The sequence below is a fragment of the Wyeomyia smithii genome, chromosome 1 (assembly GCF_029784165.1).
Source record: "Wyeomyia smithii strain HCP4-BCI-WySm-NY-G18 chromosome 1, ASM2978416v1, whole genome shotgun sequence".
Classification (NCBI taxonomy): domain Eukaryota; kingdom Metazoa; phylum Arthropoda; class Insecta; order Diptera; family Culicidae; genus Wyeomyia; species Wyeomyia smithii.
In genome coordinates, this window is record NC_073694.1 from 14,506,913 (window position 1) to 14,525,255 (window position 18,343).

The window sequence follows — 18,343 nt, forward strand, 5'->3', positions numbered from 1 at the left end:
TTTCAGCTTCGGTCTGTGCGAGGTGGGCAACAAAGTTGCTAATCATACCCGACCAGACCCTTCCCGCCAAGACCACCGTGAAGAGGACCAACCGGCGGAGCACACATATCACATATGTAGGTACGAGGTGTTTTTTTTTCTTCTTATTTTGTCGCACTTCTTGTCGTGGGAGCCAGCCAACTCCGTGCTCAGTAGTTTGTTGCAAGAAGGGGGAAGCAAGTCATTACTAAATTGGGTGGCCGATCGGCATACGGGGCCGCCGTAAACCGTCGTCGCAGCTCAAAAGTACCCGCCCGCCAAAGCCGGCCGAAGGTTTCATTTTCGACTGATTTACTCGGCAAAACTAGCCTGGCCATAAGTATTATTATATTTTTTTCTTCTTTCTCGTTCATCAGGCGGAGAAAATTATGGCCACAACATTGTTGCGAGTCATTCGCACCTTCGCACTGGAGATGGGAAAAGAGAGCGGTTGTAACGCAGTAGTGGTGACGGACGGTCCGGGCGGGTACTGTATGTGGCTTCCATCATAAACATGACCCGGCCGGATGATGATTGGTTCGACACGATCGGTAAGTACCGAGCAGAGACAGATTTCTGGCTGATCGTGCCACAAGAACGGTCGGGTTGAAGGAGGTGAAGGTAAGTGAAATCATCTACCTTTTTAATGCCGTGTCGCTTAGGTTTCTTCTAACTAAACATGGTTCATTTTTTTTTGCTTTCGCTTCATAAGGGGAGGAGTACTTTAGCAGTTTTGTGGGCTTAATGACATTAACTGAAGGTTTTATTTTATTTTTTAAGGGGGGATTTGTTAGTAGCTTAAGTATTTATGATAAATATTAGTAAATAATGAGTATGTGTGTCCAATCACAAATGGTGATTTCTCAACACTGTTAGAAATTTGTAATTTTAATTGTTAGGATTTGTTTGCTTTCGCAACTAGGACTTATCATTCGTAGGGATTTAAACCTACTTGTCAGAAAAGGGGAAGTAAACTTACAACTAACTTAATTGCTAACTTATTGGCTATAAAGAGAGCTTATCGTAGCAATTGAGGATTGCAACGATTTTTGTCGAAAATTGTTAATAATTTTATTTGACATAGCTTCTGATGGTTCAACACCAGTAAGTCTATGTAATTCGAGTGTAGCAAACCAAGGAGAACGCTTCAAAATCATTTTCAGAATTTTATTCTGAATCCTTTGGAGCGTTTCCTTCCTTGTTGAACAGCAACTTGACCAGATCGGTACAGCATAAAGCATTGCTGGTCTAAAAATTTGTTTGTAAATCAAAAGTTTGTTCTTTAAACAAAGTTTAGAATTCCTGTTAATGAGAGGATATAAACATCTCGTATATTTGATGCACTTGGCTTGTATACTCTCAATGTGCTCTTTGAAAATAAGTTTTTTATCATAAATTAGTCCCAAGTACTTAACCTTGTCGGACCAACTTAAAATAACCCCATTCATCTTGACAATGTGATTATTGTTTGGCTTGAGGAAAGAAGCCCTAGGCTTACGCGGAAAAATTATCATTTGAGTTTTAGAAGCATTGGGAGAGATTTTCCACTTTTGCAAGTAGGAAGAAAAAATATCTAAACTTTTCTGCAATCGACTGCATATGACACGAAGACTTTTTCCTTTTACGGAAATGCTTGTGTCATCGCAGAACAATGACTTCGTGCATCCTGGAGGCAAATCAGGAAGATCTGAAGTGAATATGTTGTACAGGACTGGACCCAAGACTGAACCTTGAGGTACACCTGCTCTGACAGGAAATCTATCAGATTTTGAATTCTGATAGACAACCTGCAGAGTTCGATCAGTTAGATGATTTTTTAAAATTTTGATTAGGAAAATTGGAAAATTAAAAGTTTGCAATTTCGCAATCAAACCTTTATGCCAAACACTGTCGAATGCTTTTTCTATGTCTAAAAGAGCAGCTCCAGTGGAATAACCTTCAGATTTGTTAGCTCGTATCATATTAGTAACTCTGAGCAATTGATGAGTTGTGGAATGCCCATGGCGAAATCCAAACTGTTCATTTGCAAAAATTGAATTTTCGTTGATGTGTGACATCATTCTGTTAAGAATAATTCTCTCAAACAGTTTACTTATTGAAGAAAGCAAACTGATTGGTCGATAACTTGAAACTTCAGCTGGGTTCTTATCCGGTTTTAAAATGGGAGTAATTTTTGCATTTTTCCATAATTTGGGAAAATATGCAATTTTGAGGCAGCAATTGAAAATTTTCACTAAAAATTCCATTGTGCTCTCAGGGAGATGTTTGATTAGTATATTAAAGATTCCATCGTCACCAGGTGCTTTCATATTTTTGAAATTTTTAATAATTGATTTAATCTCATTCAAGTTAGTTTCAATTATTTCTGCAGGTAAAAAATTCTGGGAAGAAATTAAATCAAATTGACGTGTGACTTCATTTTCAATTGGACTCACAAAATTCAAATTTGAGTTATGAACACTCTCAAACTGCTGAGCAAGTCTTTGAGCCTTTTGTTCATTGGATACAAGAAAACGTTCACCATCTTTTAAAACTGGAATAGGCTTTGAAGGTTTCTTAAGAATCTTCGACAGCTTCCAAAATGGTTTTGAATATGGTTTCAATTTTTCAACTTTAGTCTCAAAATTTCGATTTCTCAGAAGAGTAAATCTATGTTTAATCTCTTTCTGTAAATCTTTATAAATAGTTTTAAAAACAGGGTCACGAGAACGTTGATATTGACGTCTGCGGACATTTTTCAAACGAATTAGAAGTTGAAGATTTTCGTCAATTATTGGTGAATCAAATTTCACTTGAGCCTTTGGAACAGAATAATTCCTGGCATCAACAATTGCACATTTTAATGCTTCCAAAGCGGAATCAATATTCACTTCGTTTTGCAAATCAAGCTCATTATTGAAATTTCTCTCAATATAATTCTTGTATCTTTCCCAATTAGCTTTGTTATAATTAAAAACAGAGCTCATAGGGTTTAAAACTGATTCATGTGATAAAGAAAAAGTTATTGGAAGATGGTCAGAATCAAAGTCAGCATGTGTGATCAAATCACTACATACATGACTTTGATCTGTCAGCACCAAATCAATTGTTGAAGGGTTTCTTACAGAAGAAAAGCATGTAGGACTATTCGGAGACAAAATAGAATAGTATCCTGAAGAACAATCATTGAATAAAATTTTGCCATTGGAATTACTTTGAGAATTATTCCATGAACGATGTTTAGCGTTAAAATCGCCGATTATAAAAAATTTCGAACGATTTCTGGTGAGTTTTTGTAAATCACCTTTAAAATAATGTTTGTGCTCGCGTGTGCATTGAAATGGTAAATATGCTGCGGCAATAAATAAGATCCCAAGTTCAGTTTGAACTTCAGTTCCCAAAGTTTCAATAACTTTCGCCTCAAGATGGGGAAGAGCACGATGTTTGATTCGGCGATGAATAACAATTGCAACTCCACCGCCGGAACCTTGAATCCTATCATATCTATGAACCACGTAATTGGGATCATATTTTAATTTTATGTTAGGTTTCAAAAATGTTTCAGTAATAATTGCAATATGCACATTATTTACTGTTAAAAAATTAAAAAGCTAATTCTCATTGGCCTTCAATGAGCGAGCATTCCAATTCAATATTTTAATTGTTTTATTTAAAATCATTGCAAAATTTTAAATTAGAAACAATTTTAATAGTAAAATTTGTGCCTATTTGAATGGCTTCAAACATTGATTTTGCCTGCAACATGGCGTTCATAAGATCGAACATTGCCTGTTGCAAAAAAGAAAGTCTACCTGCCGTAATAGGCCCCAGGCAGTTGACATTAGAAAAAATATTTTCGGCAGCAATATTAGCTGGAGTAATAGGTGTACAATTATTTTCTAGCGTGTTTTGCTTACCCATATTAACGGTCATTTTCGAACTACCAACACTAGGCGGTATAATGTTCGAACTACCTGTAACCTGTGCATAAGTTAAACGGGTATGCAAAGGAGTAGGTAAACTATGCGTCACTGGTACGCTTGGAGAATTTTGTTTTGAAGTTGGTTTTAATTGAGAAATTGAATTTTGTTTACCTTGCCTTGCCTTAACAATTGCTAAACGGACTGGGCATTGATAAAAATTTGACATATGGTTGCCGTTACAATTCGCACAGCGAAAATTTTTACTCTCTTCCACAGGACATGTGTCCTTTTTGTGAGAAGAGTCTCCACAATTAAGACATTTTTGGTCCATGTTACAGAATTTGGAACCATGGCCATAACGTTGGCAAGTACGGCATTGGGTGATATGCTTTTCACCTCCGCCATACTTCCTATAAATTTCCCACTTTACACGCACATTATACAAAGCATGTGGTTTTTCAAAAAATTTTAAGTTGCTAACCTCATTGCGGTTAAAATGAATTGAATAATTAACAAGGGAAATTCCAGTTCTCTGACTGTTTTCGCCTCGTGATTTTTGTTTCATTAGAATTACTTGGGTAGGGGCTATGCCAAGTAATTCTGTTAAAGTAAGTTTGATCTCATCAACGGTTTGAACGTTGGTGAGACCTTTCAAGACAACCTTGAACGGCTTGGCGTTCTTGGTATCATATGTAAAAAAATTGTACATCTTGTCAGTTAAATACTGAACAAGACGATCACGACCCTTTACTGAGTCGGCTAATAAGCGACATTCACCTCTACGGCCAATTTGATAGGTAACTTTAACGTCAGAAACAAACGTTGAAAGTTCCTTTTTGAATATATTAAATTCAGAAGAAATAGTTACCACAATAGGTGGAACTTTCTCCTTTTTTAAAGATTTTATATTTTGTATAGTTTCATTATTGGCAGCTTCCATTTCACCTGCTTCATGTTCAAGCAAAATATCAAAAGGATTGTCACTACAGACACTCGATGTGTCAGAAAGAGATGCCTCTCTTTTCCTCCCCGCAGCGATGCGAGGTTTCTTTTTCCGTCCAGCCATTTCAGGTGATACGAAAAAAGTTAAAACAAATGTTAAATTCAAAAGTAGGTAGTCTTGAGAAAGACTGATGGGAAATAACTTTCAGGTAGTCTTTAAAAAACACACTGACAAAACACAAACTTTGAAGCTATAGGCAGTCAAAGACCAGTCCACAAGCAACCGAAAACGTCTGATCTGTAGGACAGTTCAAGACGCACTCCTGAAGGTTTTATTGTTGTAAACAATGCATAGCAAGTGATTGTTGACCAACTGAATTTTTAAAATATAGTTTCTGAATAACAACCCATGGATTTGGAACATAGTTTTTTTCAGTTTCGGATTTATGATTCAAGACTCAGGAATCGAAATTTAGATTTAAGGGCGCAGGCCTTAGAAATGTGCATTCACAATTTTGGATCAGGGTTTTGGTTTTGGCTTTTAAGCTTGAAAATTAGACTTTGTGATTCTGGATGTAGAACATATGATTTCTGATTAATGAGGGATACGGAATTAGGAACTGTGGATTTGAGACCCAGAATTTGAAAATTCAAAATCTAACATCCTGTGTTTTGGACGTTTGTTCTAGGATTTGGAATTCACGATTCTGAAATTGTCTTACGCTTCAGGTTTGCCCAGAGATTCTCGATGAGAAGCTAGGGGACGTTGGTCGGATTCGCCGACTGGGGTATCACATCGATATTCAACCGCTCCATATCCTCTAACGATCGCTTCGAGTAGGGTAGGTCTGCTTAATATAGACCACTTCCTTTAGTGGACCACCTGAATTTCTTACACCAAATGACACGTTATAAATATACTTATTTTGATACAGGTCGGACTCGATTATCCGGAGACTCGATTATCCGGAAACTCGATTATCCGGAATTTTATTTTTTTGGTGTCCGTTTTCAATTTTTATTCCGAAATTTTGCCTTTACCATCCCTTCTGGCATATTTGTTACCATTTAAGTCACTTCCGGCATGTTTGGGGCATGTTCGAATTAAGTGAAAATATTCAATGTCCAATTTATTTTATTTGCCTCTCAAGATTTCTTCTCTTTTCGCCTCAGAAATGACTTCTGGTTACGCCACTGCATCATACAAGTAAAATAAAGAAAAGAAATATTTATTTTATGTTCGTCAATCGCAAAATTTTGGTATTTTTTGTGTGATTCGATTATCCGGAAAACTCGATTATCCGGAATGAAACTTTTTTTGATGTTCCGGATAATCGAGTCCGACCTGTATGTGCTTTGACAACTTCAATAATGTTTTTCATTAGAAATGTTGCAACAGACGTTTACTATAATATTCTTCATTAAAGCTGCAAAAAATGTCTTTTAATGTCTTTTTTGCCATGGTTCGTTAACGTTTTCATAGGAACTGGCTTTACCAAAACCTGTACTGACATCACACTTTCTGAGCGAAAATAATCAGATTTTCGATGAACGGGTAGGATAATTGTGTCTTTAAAAGATAAGCAATAAATTTTACTAGAAAAACACTTAAAATATTGAAAAAAATTGTGGCCCAATTGAGGGTGGAAATAATACTATTTTCCTTATTCCGGTATGCTTCATTTCGAACAAGAGCTATCATCGAAATAACGCCGCGAATCATAGTTACCATAAATTTGTTATGATCGTGTTATTGTATAAAATTGCTGCTAAAATGGAAAAAACGCCGGAAATTGGTAAAAAATATACTGAAGCAGCTGTTACTGAGTGTCTTCAAGCAATAAAAAGTGGTGTTTCGACTAGAGAAGCTTGCAAGCGCTCCAATGTTTCACGATCCACCGTTATGTTCCGTGCAAGCAGCAAGTGGTCAAGAAAACCATGAAAAAGTAAACAAACTGCATTGACTGCCGCGGAAGAGGATTCAATTGTTGGCTGGATAACTCGGATGGCACGTAAAGGATTTTCTATTACGAAAGAACGGGTGCAGTCTACAGTTGATCCAGATCCAGAAATCTCAGTGCGTAAGCCTGAGTTAGTTTCATAAGCGGCGGCTACGGTTAAAGAAATGTATTATTTAGACCTGGCCCAACTTAGGAATTTGTTGTGGTCCAAATAAGGAAACGGTGGCCCATTAAAGGAAACTTAAACGATGATTTATTTCTTTTATTTTAAGAAAATAGAGGTATTATCTAGTTTTTTTTTCATGCAGAAAAGATGATAAACATGTTACTTCATGTTTATACATAATGAAATACTTAATTCAGTTTAGATATTTAGACTTTTTCTTGCAAAAATTGCAGCTACGCTACTAAGTGGTCCATAAAGGCTAACTGCCTTTATGGCCACCCTAGTGAGCCGACGCCAGATCCAGTCAGAACACCGCGTCTTCGTCCTTATGGTATTTCTTAATGAACGACGCAACTTCCGGCAGGCATTTCTACGTTGACGGCCAATCCGGAGTGAGCGCAGAACGACTTCGACAATCCCTTGTCGCTGATTGTCACCGACAGCAGCACCTCCTTGGGGAACTTGGTGTGTGAAATGACCTAGGGGCTCACTTCATTCGTTGGAAAAGTAAAACACGAAGTGCCCTGCCAGTCGTTGCCATCCAGGGTGAGACAGGTCTTGTCGTCCATCACCACCGCCACGTCACGATGGAGCGGGCGTATCCAACGTCTACAAAATTGCGCACGATATCCGTTTGAGATGCGGCGGGGTACCGTACTTCGAACACTGTTTTCGTCATCACGGTTAGAGTTCGACTGATAGTGCTGTCAATTTCATTCTATTGACTCATGAGTTACTATTGTCGAATTCGTTTTTACGGCAGGACTATCCGGTCCCGGACTACGCTTTGCAGCTGAAAAAAAAAACACTTTCCGAGCAGTTGCAATGGTGTGCGTAATATCAGAGGTAGCTGTCACTTTTGTTTTGGTCATTATAGCCACTGTCTTTTATCGCGTTTGTGCTACTGTACGAAAAATTTGCCAATTTACTAAAAAATGGCAAAATAAAAAAAATAAAATTCAAATAGATGTTTGACACGCGAAGAACGATCATCAAAGCAAACCGATTTTGACACATTTTTTTTTTTTTTTTTGATTTTGACACATACGTGTGAATGTGTTGGTGTTTTCAAAACTGCACTCTGTTTCTTTCGCGGACTGTCCGGGACAAAAAAGGGTAGTCCGGGATAGTCCGGAAAATGTAAAAAAAAACAGTGATAGGACAAAGTGTGGTCCGCGGGGTAGCCACACCGCAAAAACGAAAACGACATATGATTGATGCTGCATTCGTCAGTGCGTGTGAAGATAAACCCATCTGCCTCATTCTCTTAGCGACCTGTCCCGTAGAGCGATTTGATGGACCTAATGACATTTCCTGAAGGTTTTATAGTTGTACACAATGCACAGCAAGTGATTGTTGACCAACTGAATTTAAATGATATATGATTTAGAATTACAATCCTTAGTGTAATGATACCAGAAACTTCAAATTAACAATTCGGGATTATTCATATACGTTTCGCCTCCATATACAGAAGACATTTTTTTCTAATATGGAATTTGTTAATAAGACTAAATAATTAAAGATTGGATTTTGGGACTCAGGATTGTGGATTCAGATTTTTATAGTCAAGGTTTGGGTTTAAGTTTTGATGTTTAGAAATTAGACCTTGTAATTCAGGACTTAGAACTTATGATCGCGGACACAGACTTTAGAACTGTGGATTTGGGACTCCGGATTAAGGATTCAAAATCGAACATCTTGTGTCCGGGACTTTCGTTTTAGGGTCTGGAACTCACGATTTTTCGAATTTTTTTGTTATTGGGTGAAAATGTTTCAGGGCAGATTTTTCCTTTCATTTGAATATTTTTTGTGTTTTCTTGCCTAATTTATTATCTTCGGTGTTTTCTGCTGTCAATTTTTTTTTCAATTTTTGGTTTCTTTCGCATTTTTTTTTGGTCTTGCTCTTGGGAACGGTTTTCGACAAATATAAGTATAATTTATGATTAATTTGTTGGAGTTTTTCACCTTTCAAAACGGTTTTCGATTTTTTAAGCTGTATAGGACGCTGATCCTTATGGTGGCCCTCTACGGACATGAAGCATGGATACAGCGTGGCTGGACATGTAGCTAGAATGCCTGACTAGAGAGCCGCCAAAACTATCTTCAACAAAGATCCAGGAACGGGGCCGTCGACTCTGTGGTAGGCCTCGCACTCGGTGGATGAGTGCGGTGGAAGAAGATGCGCGGTGTGCTGGTACACGAGGTGATTGGAGAACGGTTGCCCAAGACAGAAGAAGCTGGACATCCCTAATAAAGTGAAAGGAAGTAGAGTAATCAGACCGCAACAACAAGAATGAGGCGTCCAAAGACGACCTACAAGTTCAGCGGCCATCTCCTACTTGGATGATCGCTTCTTCAATGAAGTTGGGGTAGTTCTCGGAGAGTTTCCCGGCAAACAAACGACAACAGCGAATCTGGATTGGAAATTAACCAGCTTCCCGTTCAGCAACTTGAGAGCAGGACCTAGTGGTGTCAAATTAGTGGTCTTGAGGATAGACGCGCGCGCAACGGGAGAAAGGTCACAATCCCTCGGTAATGGAATTCTGCCTGCTCTGCTTCGCCAAAAAAAAAAAAACATATAAGTTATTTCATGATGAGAAACAGAGCTCGTATAGAACTGCAATTCTCGCTACCAATGCACTAAAATGTTACCCTTTCACAGCATTCATCAAACTCAATATCGTAGCGGTTATAGTCAAGGTACCAACCACTAGGGAAAAGACTGAGATCGTTTTGGCCTCAGCCTACTTCCCCTGTGATGATCCTGAGGCTCTGCTGCTCCTACAAATAAAAGTGAAATTATTTCAATCGAGCAAGTTGAAACTTGCTCTCAAACACTGAACGAAATGATCTTAAACGCTGACAACAAAGCACTTACTGAGTACAATAATATAACAAGGAGAACTTAGATTCAAACGTATGAAAGTTTTGACAAATACAGCGCTTCATACGCTGGTAAAAAAATTTGAAAGATCTGTTCCAGTAAAAGAAATCGCACTATGCTCTTTTTTGGATATTGAAGGTGCTTTCGATAACACGAGCTATTCCTCCATGGCGAATGCGATGAAGAAGAGAATGTTGAACTCATGCATAGTCAACTGGATTCATACTATACTTGAACAAAGAGAAATCTCTTCGAAGCTGGGAGGGCTCATTCATAACCATAAGAGCTACGAAAGGATGCCCTTGAGGGGGTGCATCTTCACCATGGTTGTAGTCTTTAGTTGTGGATGCCTTCCGCCACTCTCCGAGAAACCTAAAAGATAAAGGTTCCACAGATGACATTGTCATTTTGATAAGAGGAAAGAATGCAAGACCCCTCAAACGTATTTTTTTAGCGTTTTGTGTTTTCGTTTACTTTTTATCCCGAGTCTTAAGCAATGTTCACTGCAAACTTGTGCTCAATTCGGGTTAGTGTTTAGTCTTACCTGGCGTAAGAACGTTATTAAACTGTGCTGCTTCTCTTCTGTCTCTAGACGCGTTTTTTCTCAGATTTTGTAGGAATTTTTTTATTTATATCTAGCCTTCATAAACTTTGTGTTTCCTGATTTTCGAAAAAGTGTTACAGCAGTTTTCGATTTAAATAAGTTTTGTTTGGTGTTCCATGGTCTGGAAAAAATGCTTTTAAATTTGTTTGTCTCATTTGTTATCCTCTTCACTAGCGTTTTTGGTGAGCTGCTGCATCTTTAAAGTTTTTTCTACGTTTCTGACCTTTGAAACTTCCAGACCGGAGAAACTGGCAGCGGACGAGGTAAAGGTAGAACCAAACGGGATGTCTTCAATGGATAAATATAAAGATGTTACTCGTTCACTTGGCGTATCAACACTGACAAACTCTATCAGATCGACAGCCTACACGCTCCCTAAAATGAATTCAAAAACGATTAGAAAACAATTCATTTCCATAAAAAGTGGAACAACACGAAAACTGAGTAACTCTGTTGTTATTCAAAATTGTGTAACCATAGTATGGGCAAATACTGTGTATTTATTATTCAGAATGATGGATACAATTGAAATCATTTTTTGTTTTTAATGAAACTCATTTAGTTCTTAAAAAATATCAGTTTATGTGTACAAAATTATCCTTTTATTGAATTTGAAACCACACAGATTTAGATTATGAAACTATCAAGTTTTTGAATAGAAAAATATTCATTTTTGAATTTAAGACTAACCATTTTCAGAATTTAAAAGTACTCAGTTTAAGAATGGAAAACCACTCAGTTTTAAATGTGATGTTAGCGTAGAAAGGGAGGTTTGTGCCAGTAACAGTCAGAACAAAACAAAACTAAGGTTACATTCTATCTGAACGGTGTCTAATTATATTTATTTTTTAAGTATATTTTGCTCTTTTTTTGTGATGCATAACCCCTTGATATTTTACTCTCCCACAAATTTCCTGATGACACGAACAACCTGAAAACTTTTGGTTCTTTAGAATGAATAATGAAAAAAGTTTGTATGTGTACCTTAAAGCTTTTTAAAATGTCCGTGACCACTTTCTCAGCGATTTTCTCATTTTTTGGAATCACTCAAACAGCCACAAGAACAGATAACACGGCCGCAAAGGCTTAATAATGGCGCACAAATGTTGAATCATAGTGCCGCCTTTTCACTCGTGTCAAATAATGGCGTCGTTTTTTCATGCTTAGTACTCAAAATTGAGTTATAGTGGTATATTCAAAAATGAGTTATTATAGATTAATCTAAAATCAGTGTTAAAATTACACAGAATCACCAAATGCGGTATTCATTTTTTGACGTTTCCATGCAAACTTATGAAATTGAATTAAAACTAATTCATTCGCCGTGTTACTTTCACGAGCGTGTATTTATTAGAGTGACACTTCAGAAAGTGCACGCTTATTCAGTCTACGTGATAATTAGTAAACAATACTCATGTTTTTATATTCTCTTAATCAACCCTGAATGGTAGATTTAAATTACGTAATAGGGATATTACAGAAATGTATTTCAATGGTTTTAGACTTGAACCGAGAACGTTTTTATGACTACGGGTTCATTCTTATTGTTTTTTTTTTTCTCTTGGTTATTTTGGGTGCTTTTCTATCTAACAACTTTTTTTGGTGAATTACTTTCAGGGTTTGAATATTTCAAGCATAGTTTGCGATTATTTTTCCAGTGTTTCTGACCTTCGAAAGTTTTTTTATTACGATTTCCTTTTTAACGCATATTCTGACCATCACAAACTATTTTTGGGTGTTTTTGATCAGATATATTTGCTGTTAAATATGTTTTTAACTGTGATTTGAATTTTTTCCGGCCTGAAGCATGTTCCAACAGTTTTTAAATAAATTTGAAATATTTTCTCATCGAATATTCAATAGTTATTAAAAACTTTTTATAGTTATAACTATCGCAGCCTCGAATAGAAACTTTTTCCCATAAAAAACTTTTACCCAATATAGAGATTTAGTAAATTGAATGCATTGGTAAGTTCGTCATTCGCCCTGATATGCTGCGATAGCTATAATATTCGTTATGATTTATAGCCCCCGTCACCTCGATATGCAAAAATCGGCATGGGTGCGAAAAAATACGGATCTTCCGGTTAACTGTGCCAGTAGCCACACCACAATCTCACACACGCGCCGTACGCCAGTATCGGGCCTACTAGATCGCGGAACACGTTCCGACCGTTTTATTGCACTGCGTTTTTCGGACAATTTCGCATTGCTCTAGCGGACAGCATTTCTGGGCAGTATGCAAATTTTCTGCCAACGGAGCCCGGCCCCGTGATAGAAGAAAGCTGCCAAAAACAAGTCAATAAATCCTTGAAATTTCACTGCGGTGACATTGACATTTTTTTTTTTGCTGTCGTTATTGTCGTCGTCGTCGTCGTTGGTAGCCTCGGTCCTCTGCTGGTTGTGATGCGATTTGACTGCTGGTATGTGCGTCGCTTTTATGATCCGCAGGTAGGTTCGGGGCTTCCGCCCTGTTGGACCACAGCCGCAGCTGCGCTGGGCTACCAATTGGCCAAGGCGGCGGTCCAGCTAATCAATCAATGAAAGTGGATGCCATTCGGGTGTCGTGGAAGGTTTTGCTGTTTTCGTGTGTGTCCGGCCAGAAATGGGAACGGAGAAACCGAAATAGATAAATAAACTGGTTTGAAATTGATGTCTAATGTGTGCAGTTAGGAAGTCGTTATCAGATTCGGTCAAATACGTGTGCAATTTTGGATGTTTTTTTTTTCCTTTCTTACAGCTGGAAAAAATGCGACAGTTGGAATTCTCCGTCGAATAATACGGTCAATGTACTATTCCAAGCAAGTGTCGAAAATAACAATAAAATCTCACGACTGCCGTTCGGATGCGTGAGCCGGCAGTTTCCCGTGTTTCGCAACCACAGAGCAATTGTGTCTTATTAGAGCTTGAATTAAATTGTGTTTAAAATAATTTCTCCGATTATTAGGAAGCCCACCATGCAACAGCAAGCCAAATTGATACCCCATGATAAACAATTAGAAAAAAAATCACGATTGAATTATAGTTCGATAATTCGAGCGTTTGGAGCGGCGGCGGTTCAATAAAACTCCACTAAACAATGTGAGTTGTGAGAAATTGCATAAAAAAAACTATATTTGGTAATTAATTAAACGTAAAATTGGTACTGGCTGGGTCTGGGATGACGGCTGAAGAAAACAGAAAATTGGAAAAGCAATTTTCCTCCAATTAATCTATAGCTCGCTTGTGCGCGATGCAATCAAACGCTTCGCTGAAACACAGAAGAATTACCCGAAAAACTAATTCGACAGGTTCCGCGCGACGCGGTTCACTGCGCCGCCGCCGCCGCTTGCGGAAACAATGGAAAGGGAAAATTCCCTTCCGAACTGCGTTGCAGCAGTGCTGCTGCTGTGGCATGTGCCAAAACAACTTTCGCTGATAGGCTGCTGCTCTGCTGCTGGAGAGAGAGTCAAACTCGATCTCGCCTCCGGCGGGGGGACATAAACAAATAGCTGTCAAACTGACCGCGGAGTGCCGAATTGGATTATCATCGAAAGCGATTGATCATGTCGGTCGGTCGGTCGGCCTGAAACACACAGTCGTAGCTTCTAGAGCGAGTGCCGGGTGCGAGTCATTAAAAATTCAAATGAAATTTAAATGCAAATTTTTTTTCTTAAATCTGTGCGACTGGTTTAAATTGAGTGAAAAAGAAGGAGAGAGAGAGAGAGAGACAGTACGTTGCTGAACTCTGCAGGCTTCGGTTGTCACACATTTGTTGTTTGTGGGGTCAGCATTCAACAAAAAGGACAGCCCGTGAGAAAATTTGTTGCAAGTGGAATTCTTTGGAATGCAGTTGTTGATTTAAATTTAGAAAAGTAGAAAAATTCCTTTGGGTTTTTATAAAGGGCGGAATCACGAAAGGCAAAGTAATGAAGGCAGAATTAAAATATGAAAGATTCAAGGAGGGCACGATGAAGTATAATATAGTAGTTGTTTCAAATTTCATCGGTTAACAAGGCGATGCGGGTGGGATTTTTTGATACCTCTCAGAGTAATAGCAAACGTTACTAAAATCATAATAAATATTCGTAATTTTTAACACTGAGCTATAATGGAAAAAAAACAGTTTTTCCATACTTTGACTACTTTTTCTAAGGGTATATTACAAACTTTTTTAATTAAATTAAGCAAATACATAACTAGTGTTTCAGTGTGTCTGTTTCATCCTTTGCAACGATACGCTAGAAAACTTTCTTACTCACGCTAATAGTTCTAGTAAACGAGTAAAACATTGGTTCACCTGCACAAGGCCGCCGCACAGTGGTCCGAAAAGACAAAAAGGGGAACTTAATTCCATGGCACCTTTTACCTTCATCCTAGCTTAAAAGTGTCTTCGGAACAATTGTTTTTCTGAATGACCCGCATAATCGCAAATTGTTAAAAAGTATGAAAAGTTTACTATACTAAATATAAAAAAAAATAACTTTTTTGTGTTAAGAGATAGGAGAATAGTTTGTTCAGCAAAGTTGTAGAAGATTCAAAAATATGAAACTTTGTTGAACAAATGAAAATCCTATCTTCTTTCGGTACAAAGTTATAAAGTATATTACATGGAACTTACTTAAAAGTTAGTTTTTTGTACTTAACTTTTGTTAGTTGCATTTTACACGAAATTATTGTTCGGATGAATTGTTAGGGCACACATATATCTCCAGGCCTTTTCCTTACAAAGTTATATCATATTTTAGCTTATTTTTTCGATAATTTCAAGAACGTATAGGTTAAAAAGGGGCGAGTGGAATCATGATGTCAATACTTTTCCTTGAAGTTAAGCTGAAGTACTATAAACTCATTTAGGTTCCATTTGTTCCAATCCACCCATATTAGAGTACGGCGAGCATATGTTACAGTAGGTTTTCATATATCCAATATACTAACTTTTTTGTGTTAAGAGATAGAGGAATGGTTTATTCGGCAAAGTTTTAGAACGTGCAAAAATATGAATCTTTGCTGAACAAACAAAATTTTTAACTTCATTGGGTACAGAGTTATAGAGTATTTTCTGTAAAAGTGACTTAAAAGGTAATTTTTTGCACTTAACTTTTATTAGCTACATTTTAGAAGAAACCGTTGTTCTAAAGAAGCATTTGGGCATACAAAACATACGTTTTTGTTGAAGACCACACATCTTCAGGACTTTTCCTTACAAAGTTATAGCATGTTTTGGCTTATTTTCTCGATAACTTCAAGAACGTATAAATTAAAAAGGGGCACGTAGGATCTTGATGTTAATACTTTTTCTCGAAGTTTATCTCGAGTGCTCAGAACTGTTATAAGTTCCATCTGTGCCAATCCACCTAATCTTTATTCTATACGTTGTTTGAGCTATCGAAAAAATATGCTGAAATGTGCTATAACTTTGTAAGGAAAAGTCCTGGAGATGTGTGGTCTTCAACAAAAACGTGTGTTGTATATGCCCAAATGCTTCTTTAGAACAACGTTTACTTGTAAAATGTAGCTAACAAAAGTTAAGTGCAAAAAATTAACTTTTAAGTAACTTTTACAGAAAATACTCTGCAACTCTGTACCCAATAAAGATAGGAATTTTGTTTGTTCAGCAAAAATTCATATTTTTGCACGTTTTAAAACTTTGCTGAACTAATCATTCCTCTATCTCTTAACACAAAAAAGTTAGTATATTGGATATATGAAAACCTACTGTAACATATGCTCACCGTTCTTTAATATGGGTGGATTGGGACAAATTGAACCTAAAAGAGTTTATAGTACTTCAGCTTAGCTTCAAGGAAAAGTATTGACATCATGATTCCACTTGCCTCTTTTTAACCTATACGTTCTTGAAGTTATCAAAAAATAAGCTAAAATATGATATAACTTTGTAAGAAAAAGTCCTGAAGATATATGACCTTTAGCAAAAATGTGTGTTTTGTGTGCCCTAACAATTCCTCCGAACAATACTTTCGTGTAAAATGCAACTAACAAAAGTTAAGTACAAAAAACTAACTTTTGAGTAAGTTCCATGTAATATACTTTATAACTTTGAACCGATAGAAGATAGGATTTTTATTTGTTCAACAAAGTTTCATATTTTTGAATTTTCTACAACTTTGCTTAATAAATTATTCTTCTATCTCTTAACACAAAAAAGTTATATTGTTTATTTTTAGTATAGTAAACTTTTCATAATTTTTGACAATTTTCAAATATGCGGGTCATTCATACAAACAATTGTTCCGAAGACACTTTTAAGCTAGGATGAAGGTAAAAGGTGCTATAGAATTAAGTTCCACTTTTTGCCTTATTGGACCACTTTGCATCGGTCTTACTTTCGTGAATCATAATCACCTGACATCCCGCGTGCCGAAAGATTGGAAGAACCAACGGACATAAGAAGATGAAAAATAACAGCTTGTTTGGCATTGCATGTGTGTGTGCTGTCGTACGTGCTGAAGTACGGGAAGCACATACAATGAGAGCCGAATCAGTTGAAAACTTACTGTCATGGATATACAATCATTCAGAAGCCTGTTCTCAATAAATACTGCTTCAATAAAAATTGATTCAGGAAAGAATATTCTGTATTTTCATTTTTTAACACATTTTGAAGTGTTTTCGAATTTATTGAACACCCTGAATACTAACCTGTATCTGTGTTTTGTAAGGCTGTGCGAGATTTCGAATGATTTCGTATAACTTCGCAATACTCGAAATTTCCCGTCGAAAGTTTCGTTGAATTTCGCTAAACTCCGCCTAAAATTTCGCGAAATTATACTGCCAATTTCGACGATTACGAAATTTCGGACCAAATTTCCGATGCACATTATTACATTATTTTCTGGTTTGTGCTCGTTGCGACTATAAATTTAATTGAATAAATCTCAACAGATATTTGGTTTACTAATAAAAGTCAGACATAGAAGACGAAAAGACCACGTGGTCTTTTTTCTGACTTAGAATTTATAATTGCTACCAAGAATATAGCTTTCGCATTTTTTTTTTTTTTTTTGAATAATAAATTTACTTGACACGACTTGATAATTCATAAGTGTCACGGAAAGTTTGCGATTTGTCAGCAATTAGCTGTGATCAAATTTTTGAAGCATATTTCAAAAAAAGAAAATAGTTGTTCGGTTTTAAACAGGCTTTGCCTTATATGGCATTTACTTCTACAGAATAATAATTCTATTTTGCAATGCGTCGGGATTTGTGACATTTTTCCTGGAAGTATATTTCAATACTCAACGACCGGTGAAAAAAAAATCAACGCCTTGGTCTCGAAAACAATATATAAGACCTGGATGCTCGTGAACAGAAGGGAGAAAGAAAGATGTTTATATTTTGTTCAACATTCAAAAACATTGTAAAATTTATCGTAGATGATCAAACTGTTTAAATAAATTTTATTTATTTTTATACTCAACAACAAATTGTATTGAAAATCATTCTGAATATACTCAACAGAACAGCGTATTTTAATTACTTTCAGGTAAGGAAATCATTATAGGGTATCGAACGTCTTCGTCAGTGGTTTTCTTCGGCAGTTTTTCTGCAGCAATCCTATGCAAAATGGGGCCGAAGAAAACCACTGACGAAACGTTCGATATTCTTTTTGTTAAAGATAATGAAATATTATTAAAGATTAAACAACCATTATCTATTTGTTATTTTTGTTTTTGAGAAAATTATATTACCGAAAATTCTATTAACAATTTGCGCAATGACTAATAATCAGTTTTCTTTAACCTTCATTTTTTTAATAAATTTTTAATAGTTTATTGTACATATATTTGCAGAATAAGATCATAAATCAATTCTTTTATGAAAATCAAAATGAGTAATATTTTGCTCTTCAAAGTTTCTGAT

The 18,343-nt window shown here is 36.6% G+C and overlaps 1 protein-coding gene across 1 annotated transcript in view; it reads left to right on the forward strand.

Annotated features, from left to right (window-relative positions):
• The first annotated feature begins 440 nt into the window (after positions 1 to 440).
• The window catches only part of LOC129720598 (apolipoprotein D), a 45,371-nt gene continuing 27,468 nt past the window's right edge, over positions 441 to 18,343 (forward strand). Inside the window, exon 1 of the mRNA XM_055672096.1 lies at positions 441 to 639. The gene's annotated coding sequence lies outside the window, so the exon portion shown is untranslated. The remainder of the gene's footprint in view (positions 640 to 18,343) is intronic.